The 13291-nt window shown below is 38.1% G+C and overlaps 1 protein-coding gene and 1 long non-coding RNA gene across 5 annotated transcripts in view; both read left to right on the top strand.

The window, feature by feature from the left end:
• The window catches only part of LOC148741091 (fibroleukin-like), a 371193-nt gene that overhangs the window by 271853 nt on the left and 86049 nt on the right, over nucleotides 1-13291 (top strand). The gene's annotated exons all lie outside the window — the stretch shown is intronic.
• LOC148741095 (uncharacterized) lies at nucleotides 9239-13103 on the top strand. Its single transcript, XR_016000013.1, has 2 exons — nucleotides 9239-10072; nucleotides 10784-13103. It is a non-coding gene; the product is annotated as an uncharacterized LOC148741095 (long non-coding RNA).

The raw sequence follows: 13291 nt of genomic DNA, 5'->3' as shown, positions 1-13291 counted from the left end.
GAGATATTCCTATAAAGCCACGATACTCTACCTCCATTTCGCTTTCTAGTTTGAAGTTCACACAATTTTCTTCACGCCAGCCTAAGTAACCTTATTTTTCTTTTCAAATACTGATTGAATCATTGTTAAGTTAATAGGTTGGTACGAGAAAATATGACATTATCACCAAAGAGAACTAGCATATGGTAATTGTGGTATCAAGACAGCTGCATCTTTGGAGTGTATGAGGTGACACAGGTCCGCAGATGCATTACTATCAAAGGCTGGCAACGCATTAAATCTAGTCAGTAGCTTAGACAGGTGAATTTTGTTTTTTGTGTGTGGGAAAGTCAAAGTCAGGAGTAATTCTATCTTGGTGGGGGATACAGTGCTGCTAATACAATTTCTGAAATCTGTCTAATAGGACATCCTAACTTCATTCCGAAAAAGTGTATTAAAAGTAATACTCAAATTTTTTTATAACATCTTACACAAAACTGCGAAAAAACGTGTAAAACTTGAATCACCCGACTACACACGAGAGAAATAATCTTACTTACATATTCCTACGCTCTTGTTTTGCTTTGAAATTTTGATTTCCAATTGAAGCTGTTCAAGTTGTTCTTGCGTCTCTTTCAGGGAGCCTCCTGTGTCGTTATGGCGAGGTATCAGGGCTGCATGCTTCGAAGCAAAACGGTTCGTCATAACAAAAAGCGCCACTAGCAGCAAAGCGGAAATTAGGAAAACAGAAGACATTCTGATATGTGAAGTTTGATCCAACTCAGTAAAAGCTGCAATGATCGGTTGCAATATAGTTTCAGACTGGAAAAATTTAAAAAATTAACGGATGAAAAAATCAGACAGTAATAAAAATTAAATATTTCAGCGAGGAATGGGGTTCTTACTTGCAAGGGAAGCAGCCCTCCAAATGCGTTATTGAAATTGTCTGAAAGATCAGCGAGTTCACAAGCACGCCTTCAGTTAGATCGAAGGAACTCAAACTCTATACGAGCAGAGCGCATTCCAGCCTATAAGCACACCCTGTACCAGGTACCTAGGAAACAGACACGTAATCAGGAAATGGCCTGTTGCCAGCAGTTGTATCAAATGTATTACATTTCCTCCCTCCCCTCTTTGTTTGATGTACATCGTATTCCTCACATAATTTTTTTTATTGCTTCATCTCTCTCATCACTGACGTTTTATTTGGGTATTTATGATTATTAGGAATAAAGCTGTCATATTGGTGCCAGCTTTCATGTTTGTTATCAGATCGTGTTTGAGAAGCTCTCAGGAAACGATCGGAGCAAGAATTATCCGCACAGTGAATCGCTATTAACTGGACCGGCAACAGTAGATTGCTTCGGAGATCAACAGTGATTTGACAAATATCAGTGTCAAACTGGACGAAATCAGTGCGCAAACTCATAGCGTGACATAGCTCCCTTAAAATCATCGAAAATCTATGCCTTTACTCAATCACCGCCCGTGTCAAATCTCGTTTGCATTTAATTCTATCTTCTTTAACTGATGGGGTCAAAATGGAATATAGGCTTTGAGTAGGCTTAAGGAGGAAGTCATATAAAAGTTATCATCCAAAAGCTGGTTGAGGCAACGAAAGAAGCAGTATTGGTCGGAATGAGCGTCTTCAATAACATTCGTCTAAGGTCATGAACCACGCAAGGAGAAAAAATATTATTGAGCTCTGAAAAGAGTCAAGGGGAGATAAAAGGTATAGATTTTCGGTAACAAGCCCACTTATAAAATTTGGTCACGGTCGTCGTCTTACCTTAGAAAAGGCACTTCCAGCGTTTCTGCGCAGGCACTGGTTATCAGACAATCAAAACAGAAGTTATAATGTTAGATATTTGTTCGTTCTGTTTGTTTGTTTGTTTATTTTTCATTTTCAACAGGTAAAACCCAAATTCGAGGTGGCATGTCCCTCAAAGACTCAACTCCATTTCACCTATTTAGTTTTTCTTTCAACAACGCTTGACATAAACTCTAAAAAGAAGTTCTAAGATGAAAATTGGCGTATAAAAAGTGAAACTCAATTCAAACAACTTAAGTGAATCTCGAAGTATTTGCGACAAAAGGGGGAGAAGCGACCGGGGCCGCTAAGTCCTCACGTGCGAAATTGACCTTGAAAATAATGTTTTCTACAACGGTTTGAACATTTTATTGTAGTTAAACTGCATGTTATAGATACGCTTTTTTTTTTTTTGCCTGATTTTGCTTCAGCGAAGCCCGTTTAAGGATGCGAGGAATGTTAAAAAGCTAATCCGGGAAATGTCTTCGCCGGGAATTGTAAGTTGCGGCTAAAAGTTCTAAGCTGAAGTAGACAGATTTTCATCGATGCAATCAGCAGCGCTCTATCCCCCACCACTCCTCCCACGCCAAGAGTGACCTCAACCCTTAATTCACTCGTTAACACTACTGACTAGACTTAATGCGTTACCTGTATCACCACATACACTCTGAAGTGTATGCAAGTGTTCGATCTGCTAATCTAATTACGATATACTAGTTCTCTCCAATGATAATGCCACCATAATTATACCGGAATATTAATGTAGCAAACGATTAAATATTAGCATTTGAAAACTTTTAAGGTTCCTTACGAGCGGAAAGTTACTTGACAATCTGACTTAGAGGCAAAATAGGGATACAACTTCATGTCTCATAAGAAAGCTACATCCCTCTCGGATATCCGGTTATGAGAAATCACATTATTAAAGGAGCATTGCGTGCACAGATACGGGTGACCTTCCAACTTCAAAGAGACGTAGGAGTAAAGGGGGAGTGGATATGCTGAAAAGAAAAGAGACGAATTACACTTTCGCTCACCTTTTTGTTCGATAGGTATTTTATATCCCTCACAGATGTCTGTTGAAAGGAAATAAGTAAAAATAGAACCAAAAAAATCCGTAACGAAACAAAACAAACGAGAAAATAAACATTAAAGGAGGTTTGCATGGCAAGGAAACCAATCGCAGATTTTTAGAGGGAGAAAAAGAGAGAAAACTCGTTTTAAACCTGCAAATAACCTCTCCGTTCGAAGGGGATTTCACTTTATCACATCCCTTGCAGATTTCCTTCGATAGGAAATAAAAAAAAAAACCAAAAAAAAAACCAAAAAAAACAAAACAAAACAAAACAAAATGAATCAAGAAATGACAAGTGAACATGAATAAAAGGAACTGCGTGCGAAGGAAAGTGACCTTTCGACTTTTTAGGGAGAAGAAACGTGACGCAATTTTTCTTATCGGGATAACATAGTAGGCGATGAAATCCCCACTTCAGCGTATGCACGACAAAATCTATTAGAATTTTCGTGATAATTTCATATTTAACTCATTTATGATGGATGGGTTTGAATTTACCTATAAAAGAGCTGAAACTGAAACTTTGGTTCTTTATGTAGTCTTGTTTTTGTCTTTACATGGTTTTAGTAAGCGTAAACACACAAGCTAGCTGAGGAAGCGTAACTTACCGTTGGTAAGCACATACTATACATACAAGACAACATCTATTTGATCCTTTTTTACTCTAAAAACTCTACCACTTTCATCGCGTGGCTTAATGCAGAACAGATCTCCTTTAAAAAGAGTTGAAGGTTTTCCTTTTTTTTCCACTTAGCAAACTTAAGACTTTTGTAATCGAGATAAAAATATGAACTTATGAGTTCAACATCAATATTTTGGAGGGGGAATTTAAAATTAACTCAAATTACCTAAATACGAAAAATTGGACATTTGGTAAATTAGTAATTGCAAATGTAAGGTGCGTGCGGAGAGATGTGCCAACACCAAACTTCAAAGGGAAATACAAAAGGGGATGATTAGCGGAAACTGTTCCATTTTACATCGAGGTTTGATTAAATGTCAAATATTTTCGTAAGCCCCCGGCAAGAAACAAAATGATAGAAGAATCCTTGCGTGAGGAGGAATCATGACCTTCCAACTTTTAAATAAAGGAAAAAACAAAATTACATTTAAAAAATGTCATCACTCTTTCAGGGGTATTTGCACTCAGACACATGGACTCCCTTGGCTAATTAAAAAGCATAATTCGCATCATTAGACTTTTTTATCAAAAAATGCCGCCACGATATCAACAAACTCAATTTTAAACGTATTACCAAATTTTCTAATCTCTATTCTGAAGAGTGGTCGGCTCTAAAAAGTCTTAGAAAACGCAAAGACATAGTTATCAAAGCGGCCGGTAAGGGCGCCTCAATCGTTGTTTGGCACACCGACCTCTACCAAAAAGAAGCTTTGCGGCAACTTTCTGACACCTCTTTTAATCAAAAGATCGACAAAGACCTCACTGCCAGCAATCAAAACTCCGTCAAGAATACGATCAACCAACTCATAACTAAACAAGAATTTCCGGCCACAGCAAAAAATCTCATCATAACCACTCCTAGAACTTCTCGTATTTACTTTTTACCTAAAATTCACAAACCTAACAACCCGGGTCGGCCCATTGTCTCGGCTTGCAGTTGTCCTACCGAACTTATCTCCAGCTATCTAGACAAAATTATGGCTCCCATCGTCAAAACTTTGCCATCATATATTTAAGACAGCCAACACGCTCTTCAAATTTTTCGAGACTTTAATTTCCTTGGCCAAAACAAACTTCTTTTCACCATGGATATTACGTCTCTTTACACTGTAATTCCTACTGGCGAAGGCCTTCTGGTCCTTAAACATTTTTTTGATCAACGTACTGTTAAGGAACCTAAATTTGAAACACTACCACGCTTAGCCGAACTAGTGCTCACACTCAATTGTTTTTCATTCGGAAACACCTTCTTCAAGCAAACCAATAGTGTAGCCATGGGCACTAAAATGGGACCTAGCTATGCCAATCTTTTTGTAGGTTTTGTCGAACATCAATTTTTCAGCCAATACAACGGGTCCAAACCTGAACTCTATGGTCGCTACATCGACGATTGTATCGGCGCTACCTCCTCTACCAGAGAGGAGCTCACTCAAGTCATAACCGCAGTCAATTCTTTTCACCCGGCTCTGAAATATACTTGGGAAATTTCTGACAATTCTTTATACTTTTTAGACGTCAAAGTTTCAATTGAAGGTAACGGTTTATGCACTAGTGTGTATTACAAACCTACAGACTCGCATAATTACTTGTTATATTCGTTGTCGCATCCATCTCACGTTAAGAATTCCATTCCTTTTTCTCAGTTTCTAAGACTTCCTCGTTTATGTAGTGATGACTCTGATTTCCACCATAAATCAGAGTCAATGTGCCAGTTCTTCGATAAACGTGGTTACCCTGTTTCCGTCGTTCAAGCGGGTTACCACCGCGCTCAACTTATTGATCGACATTCAGCACTTCAAACGTCGCATAAGGAAGATTCCGACCGCATTCCATTCACTCTTACGTTTCACCCTCACAACCACTCAGTTAAATCCATCATTCTTAAAAACTTTAAATTACTTCAAAACGATCCAGAGACAAGCACTATATTTTCGCAGCCTCCGCTCATTTCATTCAAACGCGACAAAAACATAGGAAATTTTTTGGTCAGAAGTTCTTTTCAGACTATTGACCAACCAGGCACTTTTAAATGCGCTCGTGCACGATGCAAAACGTGTCATTTCATTCACAACACTGATAAAATATCGGGACCTAAACGATCCATTAAGATCAACGATCACTTCACGTGCACCTCCGCCAATGTAATCTATTGCATAACTTGCACTTATTGCAAAAAGATATACATCGGCGAAACAGGCAGAAGACTAGGTGACCGATTCCTAGAACACCTTCGAGACGTGGAAAGAAATGACAAGGACACATCGAAACCAGTCGCTAGACATTTTAATTTACCTAACCATTCTAAGCAACATATGGCAATCTGCCGTCTTTCCTTGCACTTAGGTGGCACGCAAAGCCGTAAAAATCTTGAACAAAAGCTCATCTTTCAAACCGGCAGTCTAAATCCCACAGGGATCAACGAACGCTTTTCATTCCACTAATTTATTCATGTTTTTCTCGTTGCCATGCTCCCACCAATAACGTAGCTCCATTTCCTGCCTTTAAAAGCACACACAACCCACAATTCCTCTATTCGCTCCGACGAAGGGCTAACGCTCGAAATGTCAGCTTTTGTAATCATGACGGTGGCCAATTTACCATTTCAACTTTGTTGACAGAGCGAACTATACTTCAATCTTATTACTTTAAGAACATTTAAACCAATTCCAGCAAATATTTTGGAAACATGACCAACTTGCGAGTAAACTATGAATTTCCGGTGTTAAAAATCAGCAAAGTTCCTTAGCGCAAAAACAACGATAAAAAAAAAAAGAAGATAAAATGTGGGAATACTGCTTTGCGTCACTTTTTACAATACTGCCTTACATTTTCAATACGCTCGTAAACGCATTAAACGATGTCATACATCGAACGCGCATCTTTGGTTCAGCGCCTTGTTATCAAGTGTTAGCGCCCGTGTTGTAAAGTCACCACTTGCGTATGTTGTGATCGAGAGAGAAGAAAAATGTCGACCTGGTCTGGTCCAGAATCTTCTCTCTTTGCTCTTACGTCTGCATCTAAGTCGTTTTACTCGAGTAAAATTGCTTGTAGTTGTGGATAACAATCTTGAGAGGTTTAGTCTTCTTCTTTTGTAGTTTTCCTGTATATCGATTATTGCATGATTCAATATTGAATGCTCGCAATTATGCTTGAAATAAACGCATGCACGACACAGCTCAACACTCGTGTGTACGCCATGTTGGAAACGCACTCGATAAAAGAGACTGGCGCTGACATCTGACGTCAGCGTTTTCACAGCGTTTTCGAAAATATACGTTACGACCGTCCACACGAAGACGCATAAACGGCGTTTTCAAATTTATCCACTTTGGAGAGTGTTTTCGAATTTATGCGTTTACGGTGAGCGTTTTCATCGTCTTCGTGTGGACGGAAGGCCTAAACGCATAAAAAAGTTTGCGTTTACTAGGGTTTGCGTTTACAATCGTCTTTGTGTGGACGGGGCCTCAGGTGCACCAGCACATAAGTTGAGATGGACTCTGCTCCTAGACTAGGAGTAACCGGCTTACCTGCCAGCAACGCTGATGTTTCATTACTACTTGTACCAGTGTAATCAAAGTTTCTTCTGTATATCTGAGATAATGCTCTATCATCTGTAAGAATTATTTACCTTTCTAGATTAAATTATTTGATAACTACCCGGTTTCCATGCGTGTTCTATATTATATATAACGACAAACATAGAACTTGAATTTTTCGTGATTATAAAGTTCACTGTTAATTTACTTTTATTCCCTTTATTCTGTTGGTTTCCATAAGGACATTCCTTTTGGCACTTGATGACACTTCGTCAAACGTAAATTAAAAACCTGAAAAAAAAGGTATAAAAAAGATCAGTTCTTCCTGCACGGGCGTGCATCAAGGCTTGAGCATCAGTAATCGCGATTTTTGTATATCAGAGACGTAAGTGAAAAAATGCGAAGAATTGTGTCAAATACATCTAAATTTAGATTATGTTCCACTTCTTGTTAAAAAATATAGTATTAAACTTACGCTCAGAGTCAGATTTAGTGAGTTCGGACATCACACACAGACTTACTTCATGTAATTTTTTTTAAAGAATTTTCTCGATATCGTTGGTGGTGAAGCAAAACGAGGAGTTTCCTCCTTATCAACTAAACGTGTTGCTGAGATAATCAGTTGGTGGAGAGGAAATGTACCCATATGAGGGTCGTACATAATTGCATGAGCAGGGCAGGAAAAAGCACTACCACCCTGTGGGATGGGAGCTAAAATAACCAAAAAAGAGAAGGAAAGAGTGAGTCAAAATACAAATAACGAGTAAAAATACTCAGCGATGCCACACAACAAAACGTCTAATAAGTTATTTATTATCCAACATGCCAAATTGTTATTTCAGTCCGATCGAATTTCGCGGATGTTTGTTTAAAAGGAGTGCCTGACGGAATTGGCGCGTTATCGTGTTGCTGTTTCTATTTTCTTCAATAAATGAAGAAATTTCCTGGTCGTCTAATGAAGAAACTTCCTGGTCGTTTACCTTTTTTTCTTCGTTCGACTAATGTAATAAACTTGGATCTATATTTTCCAACCATTCCGACTCTTCGTCGCCAGAAATATGATTCAAATTGTCCGCCATTTTTTTTTTTGTAACTTCAATTCGATTATTCGCTTGCTCGATGCGAGAAAACCTCTCTAACCGGTTCTTTGGAGTACAAATACCGCGTGATGTTTGTACTCGTCTATGGCGTTATTCGTACTCTACGGAGTGTAGTTTGATAATAAGATTAAATACTTCTAACCAAGTTAGTTTAGGCCGGACGGTAAATTTCGAATATTTTTCCCTCCCTCTCAGTCAATAAGTAGAGACGAAAATTTAAGACAATGATAAGTTCTAGAAATAAGTGTAGGACAGCACTTTTGCGTTCTTTTCCATATATAACTAAATGGGATTCGTGCATGTGAATTAAGAATCAGGATACTGGTGAAAACGAAGTGCCGCTGTTCTTCGATTAATCGTCTCAAGATGGCGAGCTTCATACAATCCGTTCAATTTTGTGTCATTGCGGACACCTAAAGGTCTTCTATGATTTAAGTCACATACAGGACATCTAATGGGTGTTTTTTTGTGACAATCTTATCAAAACGTCAAGTCTGCGATTTTATTTGTCCAAGTTTTCAGAAAATATTTTAAAAACTAAGTTCTAGAAGGAAGCCGTTTCCCATTACAAAATTATTACTAATTTAAGCATGAGTTGGTAAGTCGTAGAAATCTTAAATTTCATTGGCAGGATTGTTTACGAGGCATCAAAATCGCTCGTCTTTGAAACCTCAACAGCGATGTCTTTGACTTATTCACTTTAGCCATTCAACAAGTCATTATGATCTGCCCTCACCTGATAAAACTGCAAGTATGCTTTTCAGTACGAGGCGATGAGGACATAATATATCGTATGGATTGGTAATCAATAACAATGTCTCACCCTTGTCTTTCAAATTTCAGAAGTAAGTCAGTATCACATGCAAGGGACGTGGGATATGGTAAGAATATATTTGAAACTGCGAGACAGAATCTTCAATAGATGGATAAAACTAAACGATATGCGTCAGAAACTAACGTTTACCCTCTTTTGCCCTCTGGGTTGGATTAAACTCGTTCATTGAAGAATAATCCTGATCAACATTTGTTAGCGAGGCAGCGAAGATTGGCAAATACAGAAAACATGACGAGCTTTGCTCAAGAAAAAAATTCTCAGCAGGCATCGTAAACTGATGCCGAGGTTTGGGGAAGAAGGCGTTGGGTGGATGTCATCACATTAATTACACCACAATGTAATTAAAAAGATTAGCGTCCACGAATCCACGAGAGATACGCGATTGCGTGCGAGTTAACGCGGGGTCATCTGTTGGCGATGAAAATCAAAATCATGAAATGAAATGAAGTTTGTTGTGCGCGTAATGGTCATAAAATACTGCGTTTTCTCTGTTTCTGCCTGTTTCCTTATAACGACATTTTTAATCACGTAGTCTTTCAAAGATCCTTCCTTTTCACAGAAGAGGCAATACCGGCGAGGCGCCGTATTCGAAAAGCCTCTCTTTCGATTATTTAGGTATGATTCTTTCGCTTGGTTTGCCATAAAACAGTAACAAAAGATATCGCAATTTTCATGTGCCGTACGACCTGAATAACAACCGTATCGAATTTCCAGTATTGCGTCACTTGGTGGATCGATCAGTGTTCACGCTTTGCGATCGTAGTACACGATGTTATTGTTTTGGTACAAAACCTGTGGCGGTCGCACGACTTGGCCTCGTATCCTGGTTAAATTCTTACCAATATTATAATATTAAACCTCGACGAGATTTTTCATGTCGAAATGTCGAAAAGCATCATGTTTTCGATTTCGAAACCATTCGAAATGAAGTCATAGAGGCAGTCGGATTTTCGACGTGCGGGTTTCCACCGGCTAACTTAACCACGCAGAGTCTTTGCAGGATTACAAGTGCCACACTTGACCCTTGCAAGCATTGGTATCTACTTTTGAAAGAGGTATGTGACGTTCATTTGCGTAAATATTTCATATGCGATGTATTTAAGATATTTCCCGACGAAATCCAAAGTGTAGCGACACGGGAACTTCAGCCGGCCAACTCATCGTTCGAAGTAGTGGGGTTAGCCAGGATTCCCGACCTCGTTCACGTTGTGTTCACGTTCGGTCTAATAGCTGGTCTATCTTCTTCGTAATAAACAATCCCCGACGAACTTATTAAATCTGCGGGATTTATGACTATCGTAAATCTGGTGAACTCCCCCACGCTAGACTTTGAGCCCGAAGGCGCGAAAAATTTCTCTTTTGGCGCCAAACTCAGTCACGACTCCGAAGAGCTCGCTTCCTAACTTACCGAAAGATCAGCTAGAGTAAATTCCCTTGGAGTGGAACTGAAGAAGCTTCGAACACAGATTTCTCATCTCGAATCAGCATGGAGTCAATTTTACAGACCCTTTTTTCCACCTCAATGTTCGTCCCTTGTCGTGGTGAGGTGGCTTGAGTGCCTTAATGACCAATTGCAATACAAAGCCTTTAAAGAATTCAGCTTCAGTTGGTGGGCTGTATTTTCTGCAAGGTAGAGGCCAGACTAACACGGACTTTGTCATTGTAGTTATTGTTATGATTATTATACTTATCATTATTATTAATGATTTTGTTATTGTTATCATTATCTTTATGATTGTGATTGAATCATTTTCAAAATGAAATAGGCTGCTCAATGAGGATGGCATGCTGAGGCAAGTAGATTTTCATTTATTTACCCCCCTCCTCCCAAGTAGAAATTCAAGTGTTTCTGATAGTTTTTCTCTTCAATAGATTGTTAGAATGCAGAAGATTTTCTAAGACACATTGTTCAGAGGGCTTGTCTTAAGTAGTTGTTTTCTGATTCAAAACCACCTGCCTAGTTCTGTTTCTCTTGGGTAGTTAGTCCATGGACTGTTGTTATCTGATGGCAGAACTAACAGGTGGATCTGTTTCTCTTGGGTAGTCAGTCCATTATGGGTTGTTGTTATCTGATGGCAGAACCACCAATCTGTTCTGTTTCTCTTGGGTAGTCAGTCTATGGACTGTTGTTATCTGATGGCAGAACCAGTCCCTATTTTTTTCAGCTCTATGCTGTCAGTCTTTTATGGACAGTTATTTTTATCTGATGGAAGTTTTAGCTTGCTCTTTTTGTTTTGAAAAATGTGTTGCTTATGCTGTTTGTCACGTATCATCTGTTATTAGTCGGAGGCACTTTCGTCAATCAATGCTATCATTGTCTTCATTATTATTATAATTGTTAATTCAGCTGCTACTCTTCTCTCTTTGCCACAGGGCCCACTACAGACAGCACTAGCTTAATGAAGTCCCAAAACCTTTCACAATGAGCCAACTCAAGAATTGCAGTCCTGAACAGTTTTTGGGGTTTTCCCGGCTTTTCTTGAGATTATTTTGTCTCAGTTTCAATTACTTGGATACTCATTCAGCTAGACTAACAATAACACCATTTTGTTCATAGATAAACATTGAAATAATCATAATAGTAATATAAATGATAATAATAATGATTTGTTATTGTTATCATTATCATTATCTTTATGATTGTGATCATCATTTTCAAATTGAAATAGGCTGTTCAGTGAGGATGGCATGCAGAGGCAAGTAGATTTTCATTTAATTCCTCCCCCCTCCCCCCAAATAGAAATTCAAGTGTTTCTGATAGTTTGTCTCTTTAATAGATTGTTAGAATGCAGAAGATTTTCTAAGACACATTGTACAGAGGTCTTAAATAGTTGTTTTCTGATTCAAAACCACCTGCCTAGTTCTGTTTCTCTTGGGTAGTTAGTCCATGGACTGTTGTTATCTGATGGCAGAACTAACAGGTGGATCTGTTTCTCCTGGGTAGTCAGTCCATTATGGGCTGTTGTTATCTGATGGCAGAACCACCAATCTGTTCTGTTTCTCTTGGGTGGTCAGTCTATGGACTGTTGTTATCTGATGGCAGAACCAGTCCCTATTTTTTTTTTCAGCTCTATGCTGTCAGTCTTTTATGGACAGTTATTTTTATCTGATGGCAGTTTTAGCTTGCTCTTTTTGTTTTGAAAAGTGTGTTGCTTATGCTGTTTGTCACGTATCATCTGTTATTAGTCATAGGGTGACTTTGGTCAATCAATGCTATCATTGTCCTTAGTATTATTATTATTAATTCAGCTGCTACTCTTCTCTCTTTGACACAGGGCCCACTACAGACAGCACTAGCTTAATGAAGTCCCAAAACCTTTCACAATGAGCCAACTCAAGAATTGCAGTCCTGAACAGTTTTTGGGGTTTTTCTGTCTTTTCTTAATTTGTTTTTGCCCCAGTTTCAATCACTTGGATACTCATTCAGCTAGACTAACAATAACACTATTTTGTTCATAGATAAACATTGAAATAATCGTAATAGTAATATGAATGATAATAATAATGATTAGATTAATGGAAGTAATCATAGGAATTATAACCATCAGGATAATGAACATTATTTCTCTAACTATTGTAAATATTTTTATCATTATTATTATTATTATTATTATTATCATTATTATTGTTATCACTGTTATTATTATCATTATCATTATTATTGTTATCAATGTTATTATTATTTCCATCATGAATTATTAGAGATGCTTGGAAAAAAATGATCTATAGTTCCCTCCAACTCATTATTCTTTCAGTTAAGTGAATTAAGACTTTGTTAACAGTTACTGCTTTATTCTGTCATTCCTGATGACCATAGAAGTGGTGAAAGTCCACAGATATTATCCCTCTAAGAGTTTCTCCAGGTGTTTTTTTTTTCCTCTGAATTTGGTTACAACAGAATGAAGGGCATCAGAGTATTGTGCGCCCAGCTAGACATGAATTGCATTAATATTACAGGGTCATTTTGCTGTATTCAGGGTTTAATCTTAGCCTTCTACAGACAAGTTTGTTCCTCTAAATGCAAAACACATTTTACAAACTTACAAAAACTGCCAAGAAACAGCTACTAAATTTATGGAAACATGACGAACAAGTCAACTAGACTGTGTACTACACATCATTGAAATCAAAGTATCACTTTAGGAACATAAAATCGCATTTTTAGTTTCCCATTTTTAGTGCCTGAGAAAAGATCAGGCCACCAGATTACTTCAAATTCCCTGGTTGCTCGTCCATCTCAATTGCCAACAACCATTTTAGTTTACTGGGTGAGA

The sequence above is a fragment of the Stylophora pistillata genome, chromosome 1 (genome assembly GCF_964205215.1).
Source record: "Stylophora pistillata chromosome 1, jaStyPist1.2, whole genome shotgun sequence".
Classification (NCBI taxonomy): Eukaryota; Metazoa; Cnidaria; class Anthozoa; order Scleractinia; family Pocilloporidae; genus Stylophora; species Stylophora pistillata.
Note: the sequence above shows the minus strand (reverse complement) of the source record. Positions and strands in the feature narration are given on the sequence as shown.